Below are 27,715 nucleotides of genomic sequence, written 5' to 3' on the forward strand. Positions count from 1 at the left end.
GGACCATCAGGCTTTAAAAAAATAATTTAACATCAAGTGTGCAACCTTCATAGATTGCACACATGATGTTAAAAACATCCAGCCTCCTCCGTCCCCTTACAGCTGGCCGTATCCTCTCCAAAGTCCGCCTGATGATTCAAAAAAATCGACAATCGAAAAACAAAAATAAACGATAGCCCTTTGTTTCCCTGGCATCAGGTCAAATATTGTGATCCAGTAAAGAATAAATGACACATGTCTTCCATTTCTGGACCACAATGCAAAGGAAAAGCAATGGGCTTAAATATGGTTTAAAGAATATATCTGCCTACCTTTAAACCATCTGATGTTCCAGAACTCCTGACCGTCTGCCTTTGGGTCATCCAGAGCGCTCAAAGACTCATCCCACGATCCAATGGTTGCACAAAACGCCAGGGTCCTCCTTGTCCATTAAGTGCCTGTCTTCTTTGGCACCCAAAGAGTCTTGGCAAATTTCTTCTTCCTTAGAGATATGACCTGTTTCTTGCTCACAGCAAGAGCAAGAAACTGGTGTGCAACGCCAATACGAAAGTCTGTGTGACCGCGACACAAAGGGTCACTAAGCAGTAGATATTTTGGACCATCAGGCTTTAAAAAAATAATTTAACATCAAGTGTGCAACCTTCATAGATTGCACACATGATGTTAAAAACATCCAGCCTCCTCCGTCCCCTTACAGCTGGCCGTATCCTCTCCAAAGTTCGCCTGATGGTTCAAAAAAAGCGACAATCGAAAAACAAAAATAAACGATAGCCCTTTGTTTCCCTGGCATCAGGTCATATGTTGTGATCCAGTAAAGAATAAATGACACATTTCTTCCATTTCTGGACCACAATGATGATGCAAGGGAAAAGCTGTGGGCTTAAAAATGGATTAAAGAATATATCTGCCTACCTTTAAACCATCTGATGTTCCAGAACTCCTGACCGTCTGCCTTTGGGTCATCCAGAGCGCTCAAAGACTCATCCCACGATCCAATGGTTGCACAAAACGCCAGGGTCCTCCTTGTCCATTAAGTGCCTGTCTTCTTTGGCACCCAAAGAGTCTTGGCAATTTTCTTCTTCCTTAGAGATATGACCTGTTTCTTGCTCACAGCAAGAGCAAGAAACTGGTGTGCAACGCCAATACGAAAGTCTGTGTGACCGCAACACAAAGGGTCACTAAGCAGTAGATATTTTGGACCATCAGGCTTTAAAAAAATAATTTAACATCAAGTGTGCAACCTTCATAGATTGCACACATGATGTTAAAAACATCCAGCCTCCTCCGTCCCCTTACAGCTGGCCGTATCCTCTCCAAAGTCCGCCTGATGGTTCAAAAAAAGCGACAATCGAAAAACAAAAATAAGCGATAGCCCTTTGTTTCCCTGGCATCAGGTCATATGTTGTGATCCAGTAAAGAATAAATGACACATGTCTTCCATTTCTGGACCACAATGATGATGCAAGGGAAAAGCTGTGGGCTTAAAAATGGATTAAAGAATATATCTGCCTACCTTTAAACCATCTGATGTTCCAGAACTCCTGACCGTCTGCCTTTGGGTCATCCAGAGCGCTCAAAGACTCATCCCACGATCCAATGGTTGCACAAAACGCCAGGGTCCTCCTTGTCCATTTCGTGCCTGTCTTCTTTGGCACCCAAAGAGTCTTGGCAATTTTCTTCTTCCTTAGAGATATGACCTGTTTCTTGCTCACAGCAAGAGCAAGAAACTGGTGTGCAACGCCAATACGAAAGTCTGTGTGACCGCAACACAAAGGGTCACTAAGCAGTAGATATTTTGGACCATCAGGCTTTAAAAAAATAATTTAACATCAAGTGTGCAACCTTCATAGATTGCACACATGATGTTAAAAACATCCAGCCTCCTCCGTCCCCTTACAGCTGGCCGTATCCTCTCCAAAGTCCGCCTGATGGTTCAAAAAAAGCGACAATCGAAAAACAAAAATAAGCGATAGCCCTTTGTTTCCCTGGCATCAGGTCAAATATTGTGATCCAGTAAAGAATAAATGACACATGTCTTCCATTTCTGGACCACATTGATGATGCAAAGGAAAAGCAATGGGCTTAAATATGATTTAAAGAATATATCTGCCTACCTTTAAACCATCTGATGTTCCAGAACTCCTGACCGTCTGCCTTTGGGTCATCCAGAGCGCTCAAAGACTCATCCCATGATCCAATGGTTGCACAAAACGCCAGGGTCCTCCTTGTCCATTAAGTGCCTGTCTTCTTTGGCACCCAAAGAGTCTTGGCAAATTTCTTCTTCCTTAGAGATATGACCTGTTTCTTGCTCACAGCAAGAGCAAGAAACTGGTGTGCAACGCCAATACGAAAGTCTGTGTGACCGCGACACAAAGGGTCACTAAGCAGTAGATATTTTGGACCATCAGTCTTTAAAAAAATAATTTAACATCAAGTGTGCAACCTTCATAGATTGCACACATGATGTTAAAAACATCCAGCCTCCTCCGTCCCCTTACAGCTGGCCGTATCCTCTCCAAAGTCCGCCTGATTGTTCAAAAAAAGCGACAATCGAAAAACAAAAATAAGCGATAGCCCTTTGTTTCCCTGGCATCAGGTCAAATATTGTGATCCAGTAAAGAATAAATGACACATGTCTTCCATTTCTGGACCACATTGATGATGCAAAGGAAAAGCAATGGGCTTAAATATGGTTTAAAGAATATATCTGCCTACCTTTAAACCATCTGATGTTCCAGAACTCCTGACCGTCTGCCTTTGGGTCATCCAGAGCGCTCAAAGACTCATCCCATGATCCAATGGTTGCACAAAACGCCAGGGTCCTCCTTGTCCATTAAGTGCCTGTCTTCTTTGGCACCCAAAGAGTCTTGGCAAATTTCTTCTTCCTTAGAGATATGACCTGTTTCTTGCTCACAGCAAGAGCAAGAAACTGGTGTGCAACGCCAATACGAAAGTCTGTGTGACCGCAACACAAAGGGTCACTAAGCAGTAGATATTTTGGACCATCAGGCTTTAAAAAAATAATTTAACATCAAGTGTGCAACCTTCATAGATTGCACACATGATGTTAAAAACATCCAGCCTCCTCCGTCCCCTTACAGCTGGCCGTATCCTCTCCAAAGTCCACCTGATGGTTCAAAAAAAGCGACAATCGAAAAACAAAAATAAGCGATAGCCCTTTGTTTCCCTGGCATCAGGTCATATGTTGTGATCCAGTAAAGAATAAATGACACATTTCTTCCATTTCTGGACCACAATGATGATGCAAGGGAAAAGCTGTGGGCTTAAAAATGGATTAAAGAATATATCTGCCTACCTTTAAACCATCTGATGTTCCAGAACTCCTGACCGTCTGCCTTTGGGTCATCCAGAGCGCTCAAAGACTCATCCCACGATCCAATGGTTGCACAAAACGCCAGGGTCCTCCTTGTCCATTAAGTGCCTGTCTTCTTTGGCACCCAAAGAGTCTTGGCAATTTTCTTCTTCCTTAGAGATATGACCTGTTTCTTGCTCACAGCAAGAGCAAGAAACTGGTGTGCAACGCCAATACGAAAGTCTGTGTGACCGCAACACAAAGGGTCACTAAGCAGTAGATATTTTGGACCATCAGGCTTTAAAAAAATAATTTAACATCAAGTGTGCAACCTTCATAGATTGCACACATGATGTTAAAAACATCCAGCCTCCTCCGTCCCCTTACAGCTGGCCGTATCCTCTCCAAAGTCCGCCTGATGGTTCAAAAAAAGCGACAATCGAAAAACAAAAATAAGCGATAGCCCTTTGTTTCCCTGGCATCAGGTCATATGTTGTGATCCAGTAAAGAATAAATGACACATGTCTTCCATTTCTGGACCACAATGATGATGCAAGGGAAAAGCTGTGGGCTTAAAAATGGATTAAAGAATATATCTGCCTACCTTTAAACCATCTGATGTTCCAGAACTCCTGACCGTCTGCCTTTGGGTCATCCAGAGCGCTCAAAGACTCATCCCACGATCCAATGGTTGCACAAAACGCCAGGGTCCTCCTTGTCCATTTCGTGCCTGTCTTCTTTGGCACCCAAAGAGTCTTGGCAATTTTCTTCTTCCTTAGAGATATGACCTGTTTCTTGCTCACAGCAAGAGCAAGAAACTGGTGTGCAACGCCAATACGAAAGTCTGTGTGACCGCAACACAAAGGGTCACTAAGCAGTAGATATTTTGGACCATCAGGCTTTAAAAAAATAATTTAACATCAAGTGTGCAACCTTCATAGATTGCACACATGATGTTAAAAACATCCAGCCTCCTCCGTCCCCTTACAGCTGGCCGTATCCTCTCCAAAGTCCGCCTGATGGTTCAAAAAAAGCGACAATCGAAAAACAAAAATAAGCGATAGCCCTTTGTTTCCCTGGCATCAGGTCAAATATTGTGATCCAGTAAAGAATAAATGACACATGTCTTCCATTTCTGGACCACATTGATGATGCAAAGGAAAAGCAATGGGCTTAAATATGGTTTAAAGAATATATCTGCCTACCTTTAAACCATCTGATGTTCCAGAACTCCTGACCGTCTGCCTTTGGGTCATCCAGAGCGCTCAAAGACTCATCCCATGATCCAATGGTTGCACAAAACGCCAGGGTCCTCCTTGTCCATTAAGTGCCTGTCTTCTTTGGCACCCAAAGAGTCTTGGCAAATTTCTTCTTCCTTAGAGATATGACCTGTTTCTTGCTCACAGCAAGAGCAAGAAACTGGTGTGCAACGCCAATACGAAAGTCTGTGTGACCGCGACACAAAGGGTCACTAAGCAGTAGATATTTTGGACCATCAGTCTTTAAAAAAATAATTTAACATCAAGTGTGCAACCTTCATAGATTGCACACATGATGTTAAAAACATCCAGCCTCCTCCGTCCCCTTACAGCTGGCCGTATCCTCTCCAAAGTCCGCCTGATTGTTCAAAAAAAGCGACAATCGAAAAACAAAAATAAGCGATAGCCCTTTGTTTCCCTGGCATCAGGTCAAATATTGTGATCCAGTAAAGAATAAATGACACATGTCTTCCATTTCTGGACCACATTGATGATGCAAAGGAAAAGCAATGGGCTTAAATATGGTTTAAAGAATATATCTGCCTACCTTTAAACCATCTGATGTTCCAGAACTCCTGACCGTCTGCCTTTGGGTCATCCAGAGCGCTCAAAGACTCATCCCATGATCCAATGGTTGCACAAAACGCCAGGGTCCTCCTTGTCCATTAAGTGCCTGTCTTCTTTGGCACCCAAAGAGTCTTGGCAAATTTCTTCTTCCTTAGAGATATGACCTGTTTCTTGCTCACAGCAAGAGCAAGAAACTGGTGTGCAACGCCAATACGAAAGTCTGTGTGACCGCAACACAAAGGGTCACTAAGCAGTAGATATTTTGGACCATCAGGCTTTAAAAAAATAATTTAACATCAAGTGTGCAACCTTCATAGATTGCACACATGATGTTAAAAACATCCAGCCTCCTCCGTCCCCTTACAGCTGGCCGTATCCTCTCCAAAGTCCACCTGATGGTTCAAAAAAAGCGACAATCGAAAAACAAAAATAAGCGATAGCCCTTTGTTTCCCTGGCATCAGGTCATATGTTGTGATCCAGTAAAGAATAAATGACACATTTCTTCCATTTCTGGACCACAATGATGATGCAAGGGAAAAGCTGTGGGCTTAAAAATGGATTAAAGAATATATCTGCCTACCTTTAAACCATCTGATGTTCCAGAACTCCTGACCGTCTGCCTTTGGGTCATCCAGAGCGCTCAAAGACTCATCCCACGATCCAATGGTTGCACAAAACGCCAGGGTCCTCCTTGTCCATTAAGTGCCTGTCTTCTTTGGCACCCAAAGAGTCTTGGCAATTTTCTTCTTCCTTAGAGATATGACCTGTTTCTTGCTCACAGCAAGAGCAAGAAACTGGTGTGCAACGCCAATACGAAAGTCTGTGTGACCGCAACACAAAGGGTCACTAAGCAGTAGATATTTTGGACCATCAGGCTTTAAAAAAATAATTTAACATCAAGTGTGCAACCTTCATAGATTGCACACATGATGTTAAAAACATCCAGCCTCCTCCGTCCCCTTACAGCTGGCCGTATCCTCTCCAAAGTCCGCCTGATGGTTCAAAAAAAGCGACAATCGAAAAACAAAAATAAGCGATAGCCCTTTGTTTCCCTGGCATCAGGTCATATGTTGTGATCCAGTAAAGAATAAATGACACATGTCTTCCATTTCTGGACCACAATGATGATGCAAGGGAAAAGCTGTGGGCTTAAAAATGGATTAAAGAATATATCTGCCTACCTTTAAACCATCTGATGTTCCAGAACTCCTGACCGTCTGCCTTTGGGTCATCCAGAGCGCTCAAAGACTCATCCCACGATCCAATGGTTGCACAAAACGCCAGGGTCCTCCTTGTCCATTTCGTGCCTGTCTTCTTTGGCACCCAAAGAGTCTTGGCAATTTTCTTCTTCCTTAGAGATATGACCTGTTTCTTGCTCACAGCAAGAGCAAGAAACTGGTGTGCAACGCCAATACGAAAGTCTGTGTGACCGCAACACAAAGGGTCACTAAGCAGTAGATATTTTGGACCATCAGGCTTTAAAAAAATAATTTAACATCAAGTGTGCAACCTTCATAGATTGCACACATGATGTTAAAAACATCCAGCCTCCTCCGTCCCCTTACAGCTGGCCGTATCCTCTCCAAAGTCCGCCTGATGGTTCAAAAAAAGCGACAATCGAAAAACAAAAATAAGCGATAGCCCTTTGTTTCCCTGGCATCAGGTCAAATATTGTGATCCAGTAAAGAATAAATGACACATGTCTTCCATTTCTGGACCACATTGATGATGCAAAGGAAAAGCAATGGGCTTAAATATGGTTTAAAGAATATATCTGCCTACCTTTAAACCATCTGATGTTCCAGAACTCCTGACCGTCTGCCTTTGGGTCATCCAGAGCGCTCAAAGACTCATCCCATGATCCAATGGTTGCACAAAACGCCAGGGTCCTCCTTGTCCATTAAGTGCCTGTCTTCTTTGGCACCCAAAGAGTCTTGGCAAATTTCTTCTTCCTTAGAGATATGACCTGTTTCTTGCTCACAGCAAGAGCAAGAAACTGGTGTGCAACGCCAATACGAAAGTCTGTGTGACCGCGACACAAAGGGTCACTAAGCAGTAGATATTTTGGACCATCAGTCTTTAAAAAAATAATTTAACATCAAGTGTGCAACCTTCATAGATTGCACACATGATGTTAAAAACATCCAGCCTCCTCCGTCCCCTTACAGCTGGCCGTATCCTCTCCAAAGTCCGCCTGATTGTTCAAAAAAAGCGACAATCGAAAAACAAAAATAAGCGATAGCCCTTTGTTTCCCTGGCATCAGGTCAAATATTGTGATCCAGTAAAGAATAAATGACACATGTCTTCCATTTCTGGACCACATTGATGATGCAAAGGAAAAGCAATGGGCTTAAATATGGTTTAAAGAATATATCTGCCTACCTTTAAACCATCTGATGTTCCAGAACTCCTGACCGTCTGCCTTTGGGTCATCCAGAGCGCTCAAAGACTCATCCCATGATCCAATGGTTGCACAAAACGCCAGGGTCCTCCTTGTCCATTAAGTGCCTGTCTTCTTTGGCACCCAAAGAGTCTTGGCAAATTTCTTCTTCCTTAGAGATATGACCTGTTTCTTGCTCACAGCAAGAGCAAGAAACTGGTGTGCAACGCCAATACGAAAGTCTGTGTGACCGCAACACAAAGGGTCACTAAGCAGTAGATATTTTGGACCATCAGGCTTTAAAAAAATAATTTAACATCAAGTGTGCAACCTTCATAGATTGCACACATGATGTTAAAAACATCCAGCCTCCTCCGTCCCCTTACAGCTGGCCGTATCCTCTCCAAAGTCCACCTGATGGTTCAAAAAAAGCGACAATCGAAAAACAAAAATAAGCGATAGCCCTTTGTTTCCCTGGCATCAGGTCAAATATTGTGATCCAGTAAAGAATAAATGACACATGTCTTCCATTTCTGGACCACAATGATGATGCAAGGGAAAAGCTGTGGGCTTAAAAATGGATTAAAGAATATATCTGCCTACCTTTAAACCATCTGATGTTCCAGAACTCCTGACCGTCTGCCTTTGGGTCATCCAGAGCGCTCAAAGACTCATCCCACAATCCAATGGTTACACAAAATGCCAGGGTCCTCCTTGTCCATTTCGTGCCTGTCTTCTTTGGCACCCAAAGAGTCTTGGCAATTTTCTTCTTCCTTAGAGATATGACCTGTTTCTTGCTCACAGCAAGAGCAAGAAACTGGTGTGCAACGCCAATACGAAAAGTCTCTGTGACCGTGACACAACGGGTCACAAGCAGTAGATATTTTGGACCATCAGGCTTTAAAAAAATAATTTAACATCATATGTGCAACCTTTATAGATTGCACACATGATGTTAAAAACATCCAGCCTCCTCCGTCCCCTTACAGCTGGCCGTATCCTCTCCAAAGTCCGCCTGATGGTTCAAAAAAAGCGACAATCGAAAAACAATAATAAACGATAGCCCTTTGTTTCCCTGGCATCAGGTCAAATATTATGATCCAGTAAAGAATAAATGACACATGTCTTCCATTTCTGGACCACAATGCAAAGGAAAAGCAATGGGCTTAAATATGGTTTAAAGAATATATCTGCCTACCTTTAAACCATCTGATGTTCCAGAACTCCTGACCGTCTGCCTTTGGGTCATCCAGAGCGCTCAAAGACTCATCCCACGATCCAATGGTTGCACAAAACGCCAGGGTCCTCCTTGTGCATTAAGTGCCTGTCTTCTTTGGCACCCAAAGAGTCTTGGCAATTTTCTTCTTCCTTAGAGATATGACCTGTTTCTTGCTCACAGCAAGAGCAAGAAACTGGTGTGCCACGCCAATACGAAAGTCTGTGTGACCGCAACACAAAGGGTCACTAAGCAGTAGATATTTTGGACCATCAGGCTTTAAAAAAATAATTTAACATCAAGTGTGCAACCTTCATAGATTGCACACATGATGTTAAAAACATCCAGCCTCCTCCGTCCCCTTACAGCTGGCCGTATCCTCTCCAAAGTCCGCCTGATGGTTCAAAAAAAGCGACAATCGAAAAACAAAAATAAACGATAGCCCTTTGTTTCCCTGGCATCAGGTCAAATGTTGTGATCCAGTAAAGAATAAATGACACATGTCTTCCATTTCTGGACCACATTGATGATGCAAAGGAAAAGCAATGGGCTTAAATATGGTTTAAAGAATATATCTGCCTACCTTTAACTCATCTGATGTTCCAGAACTCCTGACCGTCTGCCTTTGGGTCATCCAGAGCGCTCAAAGACTCATCCCACGATCCAATGGTTGCACAAAATGCAGGGGTCCTCCTTATCCATTTCGTGCCTGTCTTCTTTGGCACCCAAAGAGTCTTGGCAATTTTCTTCTTCCTTAGAGATATGACCTGTTTCTTGCTCACAGCAAGAGCAAGAAACTGGTGTGCAACGCCAATACGAAAGTCAGTGTGACCGCGACTCAAAGGGTCACTAAGCATTAGATATTTTGGACCATCAGGCTTTAAAAAAATAATTTAACATCAAGTGTACAACCTTTATAGATTGCACACATGATGTTAAAAACATCCAGCCTCCTCCGTCCCCTTACAGCTGTACGTATCCTCTCCAAAGTCCGCCTGATGGTTCAAAAAAAGCGACAATCGAGAAACAAATATAAACAATAGCCCTTTGTTTCCCTGGCATCAGGTCAAATATTATGATCCAGTAAAGAATAAATGACACATGTCTTCCATTTCTGGACCACAATGCAAAGGAAAAGCAATGGGCTTAAATATGGTTTAAAGAATATATCTGCCTACCTTTAAACCATCTGATGTTCCAGAACTCCTGACCGTCTGCCTTTGGGTCATCCAGAGCGCTCAAAGACTCATCCCACGATCCAATGGTTGCACAAAACGCCAGGGTCCTCCTTGTGCATTAAGTGCCTGTCTTCTTTGGCACCCTAAGAGTCTTGGCAATTTTCTTCTTCCTTAGAGATATGACCTGTTTCTTGCTCACAGCAAGAGCAAGAAACTGGTGTGCAACGCCAATACGAAAGTCTGTGTGACCGCAACACAAAGGGTCACTAAGCAGTAGATATTTTGGACCATCAGGCTTTAAAAAAATAATTTAACATCAAGTGTGCAACCTTCATAGCAGAGGTCGCACTAACATTTTTTCAGAAGGGTAAAAATACTCCTCTCACCATTTTTGAGGAGTATTTTTACCCGAGGAGGAGTATGAAGATTTCGGTAAAACACTGCACACATAGCACACGACACGACGCTCACACAGCACACACTACACTCACACTACACAACACTCACACAGCGCACACTACACTCACACAGCACACACTACACTCACACAGCACACTACACTACACTCACACAGCACACACACTACACTACACTCACACTACACTCACACAGCACACACTACACTCACACAGCACACTACACTACACACTACACTACACTCACACAGCACACTACACTCACACAGCACACACTACACTACACTCACACAGCACACACTACACTACACTCACACAGCACACACACTACACTACACACTACACTACACTCACACAGCACACACTACACAGCACACTACACTACACTCACACAGCACACACTACACTCACACTACACACTACACTCACACAGCACACACTACACTACACAGCACACTACACTACACTCACACAGCACACACTACACAGCACACACTACACAGCACACTACACTACACTCACACAGCACACACTACACTACACTACACTACACTCACACAGCACACACTACACTCAAACAGCACACACTACACACACAGCACACACTACACTACACTCACACAGCACACACTACACTACACTCACACAGCACACACTACACTACACTCACACACTACACTCACACAGCACACACTACACTACACTCACACAGCACACACTACACTACACTCACACAGCACACTACACTACACTACACTCACACAGCACACACTACACTCACACAGCACACACTACACTCACACAGCACACACTACACTACACTACACTCACACAGCACACACTACACTACACTACACTCACACAGCACACACTACACTACACTACACTCACACAGCACACACTACACTACACTACACTCACACAGCACACACTACACTCACACAGCACACACTACACTCACACAGCACACACTACACTACACTACACTCACACAGCACACACTACACTACACTCACACAGCACACACTACACTACACTCACACAGCACACACTACACTACACTCACACAGCACACACTACACTACACTCACACAGCACACACTACACTACACTCACACTACACACTACAATACACTACACAATACACTACACTCACACAGCACACACTACACTCACACAGCACACACTACACTCACACAACACACACTACACTCACACTATACTACACAATACACTCACACTATACTACACAATACACTCACACTATACTACACAATACACTACACTACACAATACACTGCACTACACAATACACTGCACTACACAATACACTACACTACACAATACACTACACTACACAATACACTACACTACACTCACACAGCACACTACACTACACTACACTCACACAGCACACACTACACTCACACAGCACACAGCACACTACACTACACTCACACAGAACACTGCACACACTCACCCGGCCTTAAGTCCCGTCAGGATCAGGTAAATGCAGGCAGCTGCGGGCAGGTAGGGAGATGGAGCAGCAGCCCCGCTGTCCACAGGTCTCCCGGGGCCTGCGCTCTCGCTCCGGAGCGCTGGTGACACAGATCACTGTGTCACGTGTCGCGCTGAGCGGCCTGGCGCGCGCTGTGATCGCGCTACAGGCATTTCCCTCTTTTGCAGCGCGCCGGGCCGCTCAGCCTGCGCGCTGCAAGGAATAATTGCCATGCGTAACTTTACGCATGGCAATTATTTCGGGGGGTAATGGCGCCTCATCACGCGTCTATGACGCGTGGTGAGGCGTTAATGCGACCTCTGCTTCATAGATTGCACACATGATGTTAAAAACATCCAGCCTCCTCCGTCCCCTTACAGCTGGCCGTATCCTCTCCAAAGTCCGCCTGATGGTTTAAAAAAAGCGACAATCGAAAAACAAAAATAAACGATAGCCCTTTGTTTCCCTGGCATCAGGTCAAATGTTGTGATCCAGTAAAGAATAAATGACACATGTCTTCCATTTCTGGACCACATTGATGATGCAAAGGAAAAGCAATGGGCTTAAATATGGTTTAAAGAATATATCTGCCTACCTTTAACTCATCTGATGTTCCAGAACTCCTGACCGTCTGCCTTTGGGTCATCCAGAGCGCTCAAAGACTCATCCCACGATCCAATGGTTGCACAAAATGCAGGGGTCCTCCTTATCCATTTCGTGCCTGTCTTCTTTGGCACCCAAAGAGTCTTGGCAATTTTCTTCTTCCTTAGAGATATGACCTGTTTCTTGCTCACAGCAAGAGCAAGAAACTGGTGTGCAACGCCAATACGAAAGTCAGTGTGACCGCGACTCAAAGGGTCACTAAGCATTAGATATTTTGGACCATCAGGCTTTAAAAAAATAATTTAACATCAAGTGTGCAACCTTTATAGATTGCACACATGATGTTAAAAACATCCAGCCTCCTCCGTCCCCTTACAGCTGTACGTATCCTCTCCAAAGTCCGCCTGATGGTTCAAAAAAAGCGACAATCGAAAAACAAATATAAACAATAGCCCTTTGTTTCCCTGGCATCAGGTCAAATGTTGTGATCCAGTAAAGAATAAATGACACATGTCTTCCATTTCTGGACCACAATGCAAAGGAAAAGCAATGGGCTTAAATATGGTTTAAAGAATATATCTGCCTACCTTTAAACCATCTGATGTTCCAGAACTCCTGACCGTCTGCCTTTGGGTCATCCAGAGCGCTCAAAGACTCATCCCACGATCCAATGGTTGCACAAAACGCCAGGGTCCTCCTTGTGCATTAAGTGCCTGTCTTCTTTGGCACCCAAAGAGTCTTGGCAATTTTCTTCTTCCTTAGAGATATGACATGTTTCTTGCTCACAGCAAGAGCAAGAAACTGGTGTGCAACGCCAATACGAAAGTCTGTGTGACCGCGACACAAAGGGTCACTAAGCAGTAGATATTTTGGACCATCAGGCTTTAAAAAAATAATTTAACATCAAGTGTGCAACGTTCATAGATTGCACACATGATGTTAAAAACATCCAGCCTCCTCCGTCCCCTTACAGCTGGCCGTATCCTCTCCAAAGTTCGCCTGATGGTTCAAAAAAAGCGACAATCGAAAAACAAAAATAAACGATAGCCCTTTGTTTCCCTGGCATCAGGTCAAATGTTGTGATCCAGTAAAGAATAAATGACACATGTCTTCCATTTCTGGACCACATTGATGATGCAAAGGAAAAGCAATGGGCTTAAATATGGTTTAAAGAATATATCTGCCTACCTTTAAACCATCTGATGTTCCAGAACTCCTGACCGTCTGCCTTTGGGTCATCCAGAGCGCTCAAAGACTCATCCCATGATCCAATGGTTGCACAAAACGCCAGGGTCCTCCTTGTCCATTAAGTGCCTGTCTTCTTTGGCACCCAAAGAGTCTTGGCAATTTTCTTCTTCCTTAGAGATATGACCTGTTTCTTGCTCACAGCAAGAGCAAGAAACTGGTGTGCAACGCCAATACGAAAGTCTGTGTGACCGCAACACAAAGGGTCACTAAGCAGTAGATATTTTGGACCATCAGGCTTTAAAAAAATAATTTAACATCAAGTGTGCAACCTTCATAGATTGCACACATGATGTTAAAAACATCCAGCCTCCTCCGTCCCCTTACAGCTGGCCGTATCCTCTCCAAAGTCCGCCTGATGGTTCAAAAAAAGCGACAATCGAAAAACAAATATAAACAATAGCCCTTTGTTTCCCTGGCATCAGGTCAAATGTTGTGATCCAGTAAAGAATAAATGACACATGTCTTCCATTTCTGGACCACAATGCAAAGGAAAAGCAATGGGCTTAAATATGGTTTAAAGAATATATCTGCCTACCTTTAAACCATCTGATGTTCCAGAACTCCTGACCGTCTGCCTTTGGGTCATCCAGAGCGCTCAAAGACTCATCCCACGATCCAATGGTTGCACAAAACGCCAGGGTCCTCCTTGTGCATTAAGTGCCTGTCTTCTTTGGCACCCAAAGAGTCTTGGCAATTTTCTTCTTCCTTAGAGATATGACATGTTTCTTGCTCACAGCAAGAGCAAGAAACTGGTGTGCAACGCCAATACGAAAGTCTGTGTGACCGCGACACAAAGGGTCACTAAGCAGTAGATATTTTGGACCATCAGGCTTTAAAAAAATAATTTAACATCAAGTGTGCAACGTTCATAGATTGCACACATGATGTTAAAAACATCCAGCCTCCTCCGTCCCCTTACAGCTGGCCGTATCCTCTCCAAAGTTCGCCTGATGGTTCAAAAAAAGCGACAATCGAAAAACAAAAATAAACGATAGCCCTTTGTTTCCCTGGCATCAGGTCAAATGTTGTGATCCAGTAAAGAATAAATGACACATGTCTTCCATTTCTGGACCACATTGATGATGCAAAGGAAAAGCAATGGGCTTAAATATGGTTTAAAGAATATATCTGCCTACCTTTAAACCATCTGATGTTCCAGAACTCCTGACCGTCTGCCTTTGGGTCATCCAGAGCGCTCAAAGACTCATCCCATGATCCAATGGTTGCACAAAACGCCAGGGTCCTCCTTGTCCATTAAGTGCCTGTCTTCTTTGGCACCCAAAGAGTCTTGGCAATTTTCTTCTTCCTTAGAGATATGACCTGTTTCTTGCTCACAGCAAGAGCAAGAAACTGGTGTGCAACGCCAATACGAAAGTCTGTGTGACCGCAACACAAAGGGTCACTAAGCAGTAGATATTTTGGACCATCAGGCTTTAAAAAAATAATTTAACATCAAGTGTGCAACCTTCATAGATTGCACACATGATGTTAAAAACATCCAGCCTCCTCCGTCCCCTTACAGCTGGCCGTATCCTCTCCAAAGTCCGCCTGATGGTTCAAAAAAAGCGACAATCGAAAAACAAAAATAAACGATAGCCCTTTGTTTCCCTGGCATCAGGTCAAATATTGTGATCCAGTAAAGAATAAATGACACATGTCTTCCATTTCTGGACCACAATGCAAAGGAAAAGCAATGGGCTTAAATATGGTTTAAAGAATATATCTGCCTACCTTTAAACCATCTGATTTTCCAGAACTCCTGACCGTCTGCCTTTGGGTCATCCAGAGCGCTCAAAGACTCATCCCATGATCCAATGGTTGCACAAAACGCCAGGGTCCTCCTTGTCCATTAAGTGCCTGTCTTCTTTGGCACCCAAAGAGTCTTGGCAATTTTCTTCTTCCTTAGAGATGTGACCTGTTTCTTGCTCACAGCAAGAGCAAGAAACTGGTGTGCAACGCCAATACGAAAGTCTGTGTGACCGCAACACAAAGGGTCACTAAGCAGTAGATATTTTGGACCATCAGGCTTTAAAAAAATAATTTAACATCAAGTGTGCAACCTTCATAGATTGCACACATGATGTTAAAAACATCCAGCCTCCTCCGTCCCCTTACAGCTGGCCGTATCCTCTCCAAAGTCCGCCTGATGATTCAAAAAAAGCGACAATCGAAAAACAAAAATAAACGATAGCCCTTTGTTTCCCTGGCATCAGGTCAAATATTGTGATCCAGTAAAGAATAAATGACACATGTCTTCCATTTCTGGACCACAATGCAAAGGAAAAGCAATGGGCTTAAATATGGTTTAAAGAATATATCTGCCTACCTTTAAAAGATCTGATGTTCCAGGACTCCTGACCGTCTGCCTTTGGGTCATCCAGAGCGCTCAAAGACTCATCCCATGATCCAATGGTTGCACAAAACGCCAGGGTCCTCCTTGTCCATTAAGTGCCTGTCTTCTTTGGCACCCAAAGAGTCTTGGCAATTTTCTTCTTCCTTAGAGATATGACCTGTTTCTTGCTCACAGCAAGAGCAAGAAACTGGTGTGCAACGCCAATACGAAAGTCTGTGTGACCGCAACACAAAGGGTCACTAAGCAGTAGATATTTTGGACCATCAGGCTTTAAAAAAAAAATTTTAACATCAAGTGTGCAACCTTCATAGATTGCACACATGATGTTAAAAACATCCAGCCTCCTCCGTCCCCTTACAGCTGGCCTTATCCTCTCCAAAGTCCGCCTGATGGTTCAAAAAAAGCGACAATCGAAAAACAAAAATAAGCGATAGCCCTTTGTTTCCCTGGCATCAGGTCAAATGTTGTGATCCAGTAAAGAATAAATGACACATGTCTTCCATTTCTGGACCACATTGATGATGCAAAGGAAAAGCAATGGGCTTAAATATGGTTTAAAGAATATATCTGCCTACCTTTAAACCATCTGATGTTCCAGAACTCCTGACCGTCTGCCTTTGGGTCATCCAGAGCGCTCAAAGACTCATCCCACGATCCAATGGTTGCACAAAACGCCAGGGTCCTCCTTGTCCATTAAGTGCCTGTCTTCTTTGGCACCCAAAGAGTCTTGGCAAATTTCTTCTTCCTTAGAGATATGACCTGTTTCTTGCTCACAGCAAGAGCAAGAAACTGGTGTGCAACGCCAATACGAAAGTCTGTGTGACCGCGACACAAAGGGTCACTAAGCAGTAGATATTTTGGACCATCAGGCTTTAAAAAAATAATTTAACATCATATGTGCAACCTTTATAGATTGCACACATGATGTTAAAAACATCCAGCCTCCTCCGTCCCCTTACAGCTGGCCGTATCCTCTCCAAAGTCCGCCTGATGGTTCAAAAAAAGCGACAATCGAAAAACAATAATAAACGATAGCCCTTTGTTTCCCTGGCATCAGGTCAAATGTTGTGATCCAGTAAAGAATAAATGACACATGTCTTCCATTTCTGGACCACAATGATGATGCAAAGGAAAAGCAATGGACTTAAATATGGTTTAAAGAATATATCTGCCTACCTTTAAACCATCTGACTCATCCCACGATCCAATGGTTGCACAAAACGCCAGGGTCCTCCTTGTCCATTAAGTGCCTGTCTTCTTTGGCACCCAAAGAGTCTTGGCAATTTTCTTCTTCCTTAGAGATATGACCTGTTTCTTGCTCACAGCAAGAGCAAGAAACTGGTGTGCAACGCCAATACGAAAGTCTGTGTGACCGCAACACAAAGGGTCACTAAGCAGTAGATATTTTGGACCATCAGGCTTTAAAAAAATAATTTAACATCAAGTGTGCAACCTTCATAGATTGCACACATGATGTTAAAAACATCCAGCCTCCTCCGTCCCCTTACAGCTGGCCGTATCCTCTCCAAAGTCCGCCTGATGGTTCAAAAAAAGCGACAATCGAAAAACAAAAATAAACGATAGCCCTTTGTTTCCCTGGCATCAGGTCAAATGTTGTGATCCAGTAAAGAATAAATGACACATGTCTTCCATTTCTGGACCACATTGATGATGCAAAGGAAAAGCAATGGGCTTAAATATGGTTTAAAGAATATATCTGCCTACCTTTAACTCATCTGATGTTCCAGAACTCCTGACCGTCTGCCTTTGGGTCATCCAGAGCGCTCAAAGACTCATCCCACGATCCAATGGTTGCACAAAATGCCAGGGTCCTCCTTATCCATTTCGTGCCTGTCTTCTTTGGCACCCAAAGAGTCTTGGCAATTTTCTTCTTCCTTAGAGATATGACCTGTTTCTTGCTCACAGCAAGAGCAAGAAACTGGTGTGCAACGCCAATACGAAAGTCAGTGTGACCGCGACTCAAAGGGTCACTAAGCAGTAGATATTTTGGACCATCAGGCTTTAAAAAAATAATTTAACATCAAGTGTGCAACCTTCATAGATTGCACACATGATGTTAAAAACATCCAGCCTCCTCCGTCCCCTTACAGCTGGCCGTATCCTCTCCAAAGTTCGCCTGATGGTTCAAAAAAAGCGACAATCGAAAAACAAAAATAAACGATAGCCCTTTGTTTCCCTGGCATCAGGTCAAATGTTGTGATCCAGTAAAGAATAAATGACACATGTCTTCCATTTCTGGACCACATTGATGATGCAAAGGAAAAGCAATGGGCTTAAATATGGTTTAAAGAATATATCTGCCTACCTTTAAACCATCTGATGTTCCAGAACTCCTGACCGTCTGCCTTTGGGTCATCCAGAGCGCTCAAAGACTTATCCCACGATCCAATGGTTGCACAAAACGCCAGGGTCCTCCTTGTCCATTAAGTGCCTGTCTTCTTTGGCACCCAAAGAGTCTTGGCAATTTTCTTCTTCCTTAGAGATATGACCTGTTTCTTGCTCACAGCAAGAGCAAGAAACTGGTGTGCAACGCCAATACGAAAAGTCTCTGTGACCGTGACACAAAGGGTCACAAGCAGTAGATATTTTGGACCATCAGGCTTTAAAAAATTTATTTAACATCATGTGTGCAACCTTCATAGATTGCACACATGATGTTAAAAACATCCAGCCTCCTCCGTCCCCTTACAGCTGGCCGTATCCTCTCCAAAGTCCGCCTGATGGTTAAAAAAAAACGACAATCGAAAAACGAAAATAGATGATAGCCCTTTGTTTCCCTGGCATCAGGTCAAATGTTGTGATCCAGTAAAGAATAAATGACACATGTCTTCCATTTCTGGACCACATTGATGATGCAAGGGAAAACCAATGGGCTTAAATATGGATTAAAGAATATATCTGCCTACCTTTAAACCATCTGATGTTCCAGAACTCCTGACCGTCTGCCTTTGGGTCATCCAGAGCGCTCAAAGACTCATCCCACGATCCAATGGTTGCACAAAATGCCAGGGTCCTCCTTGTCCATTTCGTGCCTGTCTTCTTTGGCACCCAAAGAGTCTTGGCAATTTTCTTCTTCCTTAGGGATATGACCAGTTTCTTGCTCACAGCAAGAGCAAGAAACTGGTATGCAACGCCAATACGAAAGTCAGTGTGACCGCGACATAAAGGGTCACTAAGCAGTAGATATTTTGGACCATCAGGCTTTAAAAAAATAATTTAACATCAAGTGTGGAACCTTCATAGATTGCACACATGATGTTAAAAACACCCAGCCTCCTCCGTCCCCTTACAGCTGGCCGTATCCTCTCCTAAGTTCGCCTGATGGTTCAAAAAAAGCGACAATCGAAAAACAAAAATAAACGATAGCCCTTTGTTTCCCTGGCATCAGGTCAAATGTTGTGATCCAGTAAAGAATAAATGACACATGTCTTCCATTTCTGGACCACATTGATGATGCAAAGGAAAAGCAATGGGCTTAAATATGGTTTAAAGAATATATCTGCCTACCTTTAACTCATCTGATGTTCCAGAACTCCTGACCGTCTGCTTTTGGGTCATCCAGAGCGCTCAAAGACTCATCCCACGATCCAATGGCTGCACAAAACGCCAGGGTCCTCCTTGTCCATTAAGTGCCTGTCTTCTTTGGCACCCAAAGATTCTTGGCAATTTTCTTCTTCCTTAGGGATATGACCAGTTTCTTGCTCACAGCAAGAGCAAGAAACTGGTATGCAACGCCAATACGAAAGTCAGTGTGACCCCGACATAAAGGGTCACTAAGCAGTAGATATTTTGGACCATCAGGCTTTAAAAAAATAATTTAACATCAAGTGTGGAACCTTCATAGATTGCACACATGATGTTTAAAACATCCAGCCTCCTCCGTCCCCTTACAGCCGGCCGTATCCTCTCCAAAGTTCGCCTGATGGTTCAAAGAAAACGTCAATCAAAAAACGAAAATAAATGATAGCGCTTTGTTTCCCTGGCATCAGGTCAAATGTTGTGATCCAGTAAAGAATAAATGACACATGTCTTCCATTTCTGGACCACATTGATGATGCAAAGGAAAAGCAATGGGTTTAAATATGGTTTAAAGACTATATCTGCCTACCTTTAAACCATTTGATGTTCCAGAACTCCTGACCGTCTGCTTTTGGGTCATCCAGAGCGCTCAAAGACTCATCCCACGATCCAATGGCTGCACAAAACGCCAGGGTCCTCCTTGTCCATTAAGTGCCTGTCTTCTTTGGCACCCAAAGATTCTTGGAAATTTTCTTCTTCCTTACATATATGACCTGTTTCTTGCTCACAGCAAGAGCAAGAAACTGGTGTGCAACGCCAATACGAAAGTCAGTGTGACCGCGACTCAAAGGGTCACTAAGCAGTAGATATTTTGGACCATCAGGCTTTAAAAAAATAATTTAACATCAAGTGTGCAACCTTCATAGATTGCACACATGATGTTAAAAACACCCAGCCTCCTCCGTCCCCTTACAGCTGGCCGTATCCTCTCCTAAGTTCGCCTGATGGTTCAAAAAAAGCGACAATCGAAAAACAAAAATAAACAATAGCCCTTTGTTTCCCTGGCATCAGGTCAAATGTTGTGATCCAGTAAAGAATAAATGACACATGTCTTCCATTTCTGGACCACATTGATGATGCAAAGGAAAAGCAATGGGCTTAAATATGGTTTAAAGAATATATCTGCCTACCTTTAAACCATCTGATGTTCCAGAACTCCTGACTGTCTGCTTTTGGGTCATCCAGAGCGCTCAAAGACTCATCCCACGATCCAATGGTTGCACAAAACGCCAGGGTCCTCCTTGTCCATTAAGTACCTGTCTTCTTTGGCACCCAAAGAGTCTTGGCAATTTTCTTCTTCCTAAGAGATATGACCTGTTTCTTGCTCACAGCAAGAGCAAGAAACTGGTGTGCAACGCCAATACGAAAAGTCTCTGTGACCATGACACAAAGGGTCACAAGGAGTAGATATTTTGGACCATCAGGCTTTAAAAAATTTATTTAACATCATATGTGCAACCTTCATAGATTGCACACATGATGTTAAAAACATCCAGCCTCCTCCGTCCCCTTACAGCTGGCCGTATCCTCTCCAAAGTCCGCCTGATGGTTCAAAAAAAGCGACAATCGAAAAACAAAAATAAACGATAGCCCTTTGTTTCCCTGGCATCAGGTCAAATGTTGTGATCCAGTAAAGAATACATGACACATGTCTTCCATTTCTGGACCACATTGATGATGCAAGGGAAAAGCTATGGGCTTAAATATGGATTAAAGAATATATCTGCCTACCTTTAAACCATCTGATGTTCCAGAACTCCTGACCGTCTGCCTTTGGGTCATCCAGAGTGCTCAAAGACTCATCCCATGATCCAATGGTTGCACAAAACGCCAGGGTCCTCCTTGTCCATTAAGTGCCTGTCTTCTTTGGCACCCAAAGAGTCTTGGCAAATTTCTTCTTCCTTAGAGATATGACCTGTTTCTTGCTCACAGCAAGAGCAAGAAACTGGTGTGCAACGCCAATACGAAAGTCTGTGTGACCGCGACACAAAGGGTCACTAAGCAGTAGATATTTTGGACCATCAGGCTTTAAAAAAATAATTTAACATCAAGTGTGCAACCTTCATAGATTGCACACATGATGTTAAAAACATCCAGCCTCCTCCGTCCCCTTACAGCTGGCCATATCCTCTCCAAAGTCCGCCTGATGGTTCAAAAAAAGCGAAAATCGAAAAACAAAAATAAACGATAGCCCTTTGTTTCCCTGGCATCAGGTCAAATGTTGTGATCCAGTAAAGAATAAATGACACATGTCTTCCATTTCTGGACCACAATGATGATGCAAAGGAAAAGCAATGGGCTTAAATATGGTTTAAAGAATATATCTGCCTACCTTTAAACCATCTGATGTTCCAGAACTCCTGACCGTCTGCCTTTGGGTCATCCAGAGCGCTCTAAGACTCATCCCACGATCCAATGGTTGCACAAAACGCCAGGGTCCTCCTTGTCCATTAAGTGCCTGTCTTCTTTGGCACCCAAAGACTCTTGGCAATTTTCTTCTTCCTTAGAGATATGACCTGTTTCTTCCTTACAGCAAGAGCAAGAAACTGGTGTGCAACGCCAATACGAAAGGCTGTGTGACCGCGACACAAAGGGTCACTAAGCAGTAGATATTTTGGACCATCAGGAATTAAAAAAATAATTTAACATCAAGTGTGGAACCTTCATAGATTGCACACATGATGTTAAAAACATCCAGCCTCCTCCGTCCCCTTACAGCTGGCCATATCCTCTCCAAAGTCCGCCTGATGGTTCAAAAAAAGCGACAATCGAAAAACAAAAATAAACGATAGCCCTTTGTTTCCCTGGCATCAGGTCAAATGTTGTGATCCAGTAAAGAATAAATGACACATGTCTTCCATTTCTGGACCACAATGATGATGCAAAGGAAAAGCAATGGGCTTAAATATGGTTTAAAGAATATATCTGCCTACCTTTAAACCATCTGATGTTCCAGAACTCCTGACCGTCTGCCTTTGGGTCATCCAGAGCGCTCTAAGACTCATCCCACGATCCAATGGTTGCACAAAACGCCAGGGTCCTCCTTGTCCATTAAGTGCCGGTCTTCTTTGGCACCCAAAGAGTCTTGGCAATTTTCTTCTTCCTTAGAGATATGACCTGTTTCTTGCTCACAGCAGGAGCAAGAAACTGGTATGCAACGCCAATACGAAAGTCTCTGTGACCGCGACTCAAAGGGTCACTAAGCAGTAGATATTTTGGACCATCAGGCTTTAAAAAAATAATTTTACATCAAGTGTGCAACCTTCATAGTTTGCACACATGATGTTAAAAACATCCAGCCTCCTCCGTCCCCTTACAGCTGGCCGTATCCTCTCCAAAGTTCGCCTGATGGTTCAAAAAAAGTGACAATCGAAAAACAAAAATAAACGATAGCCCTTTCTTTCCCTGGCATCCGGTCAAATATTGTGATCCAGTAAAGAATAAATGACACATGTCTTCCATTTCTGGACCACATTGATGATGCAAAGGAAAAGCAATGGGCTTAAATATGGTTTAAAGAATATATCTGCCTACCTTTAAACCATCTGATGTTCCAGAACTCCTGACCGTCTGCTTTTGGGTCATCCAGAGCGCTCAAAGACTCATCCCACGATCCAATGGTTGCACAAAACGCCAGGGTCCTCCTTGTCCATTAAGTGCCGGTCTTCTTTGGCACCCAAAGAGTCTTGGCAATTTTCTTCTTCCTTAGAGATATGACCTGTTTCTTGCTCACAGCAAGAGCAAGAAACTGGTGTGCAACGCCAATACGAAAAGTCTCTGTGACCTTGACACAAAGGGTCACAAGCAGTAGATATTTTGGACCATCAGGCTTTAAAAAATTAATTTAACATCATATATGCAACCTTTATAGATTGCACACATGATGATAAAAACATCCAGCCTCCTCCGTCCCCTTACAGCTGGCCGTATCCTCTCCAAAATCCGCCTGATGGTTCAAAAAAAGCGACAATCGAAAAACAAAAATAAACGATAGCCCTTTGTTTCCCTGGCATCAGGTCAAATGTTGTGATCCAGTAAAGAATAAATGACGCGTCTTCCATTTCTGGATCACATTGATGATGCAAGAGAAAAAAGCAATGGGCATAAATATTGTTTAAAGAATTTATCTGCCTACCTTTAAACCATCTGATGTTCCAGAACTCCTGACCGTCTGCCTTTGGGTCATCCAGAGCGCGCAAAGACTCATCCCATGATCCAATGGTTGCACAAAACGCCAGGGTCCTCCTTGTCCATTAAGTGCCTGTCTTCTTTGGCACCCAAAGAGTCTTGGCAATTTTCTTCTTCCTTAGAGATATGACCTGTTTCTTGCTCACAGCAAGAGCAAGAAACTGGTGTGCAACGCCAATACGGAAAGTCTCTGTGACCGCGACACAAAGGGTCACTAAGCAGTAGATATTTTGGACCATCGGGACTTAAAAAAATAATTTAACATCAAGTGTGGAACCTTCACAGATTGCACACATGATGTTAAAAACATCCAGCCTCCTCCGTCCCCTTACAGCTGGCCGTATCCTCTCCAAAGTTCGCCTGATGGTTCAAAAAAAGCAACAATCCAAAAACAAAAATAAACGATAGCCCTTTGTTTCCCTGTCATCAGGTCAAATATTGTGATCCAGTAAAGAATAAATGACATATGTTTTCCATTTCTGGACCACATTGATGTGGTCCTTTAAACCATCTGATGTTCCAGAACTCCTGACCGTCTGCCTTTGGGTCATCCAGAGCGCTCAAAGACTCATCCAACGATCCAATGGTTGCACAAAACGCCAGGGTCCTCCTTGTCCATTAAGTGCCTGTCTTCTTTGGCACCCAAAGAGTCTTGGCAATTTTCTTCTTCCTTAGAGATATGACTTGTTTCTTGCTCACAGCAAGAGCAAGAAACTGGTGTGCAACGCCAATACGAAAGTCTCTGTGACCGCGACTCAAAGGGTCACTAAGCAGTAGATATTTTGGACCATCAGGCTTTAAAAAAATAATTTTACATCAAGTGTGCAACCTTCATAGTTTGCACACATCATGTTAAAAACATCCAGCCTCCTCCGTCCCCTTACAGCTGGCCGTATCCTCTCCAAAGTTCGCCTGATGGTTCAAAAAAAGTGACAATCGAAAAACAAAAATAAACGATAGCCCTTTCTTTCCCTGGCATCCGGTCAAATATTGTGATCCAGTAAAGAATAAATGACACATGTCTTCCATTTCTGGACCACATTGATGATGCAAAGGAAAAGCAATGGGCTTAAATATGGTTTAAAGAATATATCTGCCTACCTTTAAACCATCTGATGTTCCAGAACTCCTGACCGTCTGCTTTTGGGTCATCCAGAGCGCTCAAAGACTCATCCCACGATCCAATGGTTGCACAAAACGCCAGGGTCCTCCTTGTCCATTAAGTGCCTGTCTTCTTTGGCACCCAAAGAGTCTTGGCAATTTTCTTCTTCCTTAGAGATATGACCTGTTTCTTGCTCACAGCAAGAGCAAGAAACTGGTGTGCAACGCCAATACGAAAAGTCTCTGTGACCTTGACACAAAGGGTCACAAGCAATAGATATTTTGGACCATCAGGCTTTAAAAAATTAATTTAACATCATATATGCAACCTTTATAGATTGCACACATGATGTTAAAAACATCCAGCCTCCTCCGTCCCCTTACAGCTGTCCGTATCCTCTCCAAAGTCCGCCTGATGGTTCAAAAAAAGCGACAATCGAAAAACAAAAATAAACGATAGCCCTTTGTTTCCCTGGCATCAGGTCAAATGTTGTGATCCAGTAAAGAATAAATGACACATGTCTTCCTTTTCTGGATCACATTGATGATGCAAGAGAAAAAAGCAATGGGCATAAATATTGTTTAAAGAATATATCTGCCTACCTTTAAACCATCTGATGTTCCAGAACTCCTGACCGTCTGCCTTTGGGTCATCCAGAGCGCTCAAAGACTCATTCCATGATCCAATGGTTGCACAAAACGCCAGGGTCCTCCTTGTCCATTAAGTGCCTGTCTTCTTTGGCACCCAAAGAGTCTTGGCAATTTTCTTCTTCCTTAGAGATATGACCTGTTTCTTGCTCACAGCAAGAGCAAGAAACTGGTGTGCAACGCCAATACGAAAGTCTGTGTGACCGCAACACAAAGGGTCACTAAGTAGTAGATATTTTGGACCATCAGGCTTTAAAAAAATAATTTAATATCAAGTGTGCAACCTTCATAGATTGCACACATGATGTTAAAAACATCCAGCCTCCTCCGTCCCCTTACAGCTGGCCGTATCCTCTCCAAAGCCCGCCTGATGGTTCAAAAAAAGCGACAATCGAAAAACAAAAATAAACGATAGCCCTTTGTTTCCCTGGCATCAGGTCAAATATTGTGATCCAGCAAAGAATAAATGACACATGTCTTCCATTTCTGGACCACATTGATGATGCAAAGGAAAAGCAATGGGCTTAAATATGGTTTAAAGAATATATCTGCCTACCTTTAAACCATCTGATGTTCCAGAACTCCTTAACGTCTGCCTTTGGGTCATCAAGAGCGCTCAAAGACTCCTCCCACGATCCAATGGTTGCACAAAACGCCAGGGTCCTCCTTGTCCATTAAGTGCCTGTCTTCTTTGGCACCCAAAGAGTCTTGGCAATTTTCTTCTTCCTTAGAGATATGACCTGTTTCTTGCTCACAGCAAGAGCAAGAAACTGGTGTGCAACGCCAATACGAAAATTCTCTGTGACCGTGACACAAAGGGTCACAAGCAGTAGATATTTTGGACCATCAGGCTTTAAAAAATTAATTTAACATCATGTGTGCAACCTTCATAGATTGCACACATGATGTTAAAAACATCCAGCCTCCTCCGTCCCCTTACAGCTGGCCGTATCCTCTCCAAAGTCCGCCTGATGGTTCAAAAAAAGCGACAATCGAAAGACAAAAATAAACGATAGCCCTTTGTTTCCCTGGCATCAGGTCAAATATTGTGATCCAGTAAAGAATAAATGACACATGTCTTCCATTTCTGGATCACATTGATGATGCAAAGGAAAAGCAATGGGCTTAAATATGGTTTAAAGAATATATCTGCCTACCTTTAAACCATCTGATGTTCCAGAACTCCTGACCGTCTGCCTTTGGGTCATCCAGAGCGCTCAAAGACTCATCCCATGATCCAATGGTTGCACAAAACGCCAGGGTCCTCCTTGTCCATTAAGTGCCTGTCTTCTTTGGCACCCAAAGAGTCTTGGCAATTTTCTTCTTCCTTAGAGATATGACCTGTTTCTTGCTCACAGCAAGAGCAAGAAACTGGTGTGCAACGCCAATACGAAAGTCAGTGTGACCGCGACTCAAAGGGTCACTAAGCAGTAGATATTTTGGACCATCAGGCTTTAAAAAAATAATTTAACATCAAATGTGCAACCTTCATAGATTGCCCACATGATGTTAAAAACATCCAGCCTCCTCCGTCCCCTTACAGCTGGCCGTATCCTCTCCAAAGTCCGCCTGATGGTTAAAAAAAAGCGACAATCGAAAAACAAAAATAAACGATAGCCCTTTGTTTCCCTGGCATCAGGTCAAATGTTGTGATCCAGTAAAGAATAAATGACACATGTCTTCCATTTCTGGACCACAATGATGATGCAAAGGAAAAGCAATGGGTTTAAATATGGTTTAAAGACTATATATGCCTACCTTTAAACCATCTGATGTTCCAGAACTCCTGACCGTCTGCTTTTGGGTCATCCAGAGTGCTCAAAGACTCATCCCACGATCCAATGGTTGCACAAAACGCCAGGGTCCTCCTTGTCCATTAAGTCCCTGTCTTCTTTGGCACCCAAAGAGTCTTGGCAATTTTCTTCTTCCTTAGAGATATGACCTGTTTCTTGCTCACAGCAAGAGCAAGAAACTGGTGTGCAACGCCAATACGAAAAGTCTCTGTGACCATGACACAAAGGGTCACAAGCAGTAGATATTTTGGACCATCAGGCTTTAAAAAATTAATTTAACATCATATGTGCAACCTTTATAGATTGCACACATGATGTTAAAAACATCCAGCCTCCTCCGTCCCCTTACAGC

Source organism: Engystomops pustulosus, chromosome 2 (genome assembly GCF_040894005.1).
Source record: "Engystomops pustulosus chromosome 2, aEngPut4.maternal, whole genome shotgun sequence".
NCBI classification, from domain to species: Eukaryota; Metazoa; Chordata; class Amphibia; order Anura; family Leptodactylidae; genus Engystomops; species Engystomops pustulosus.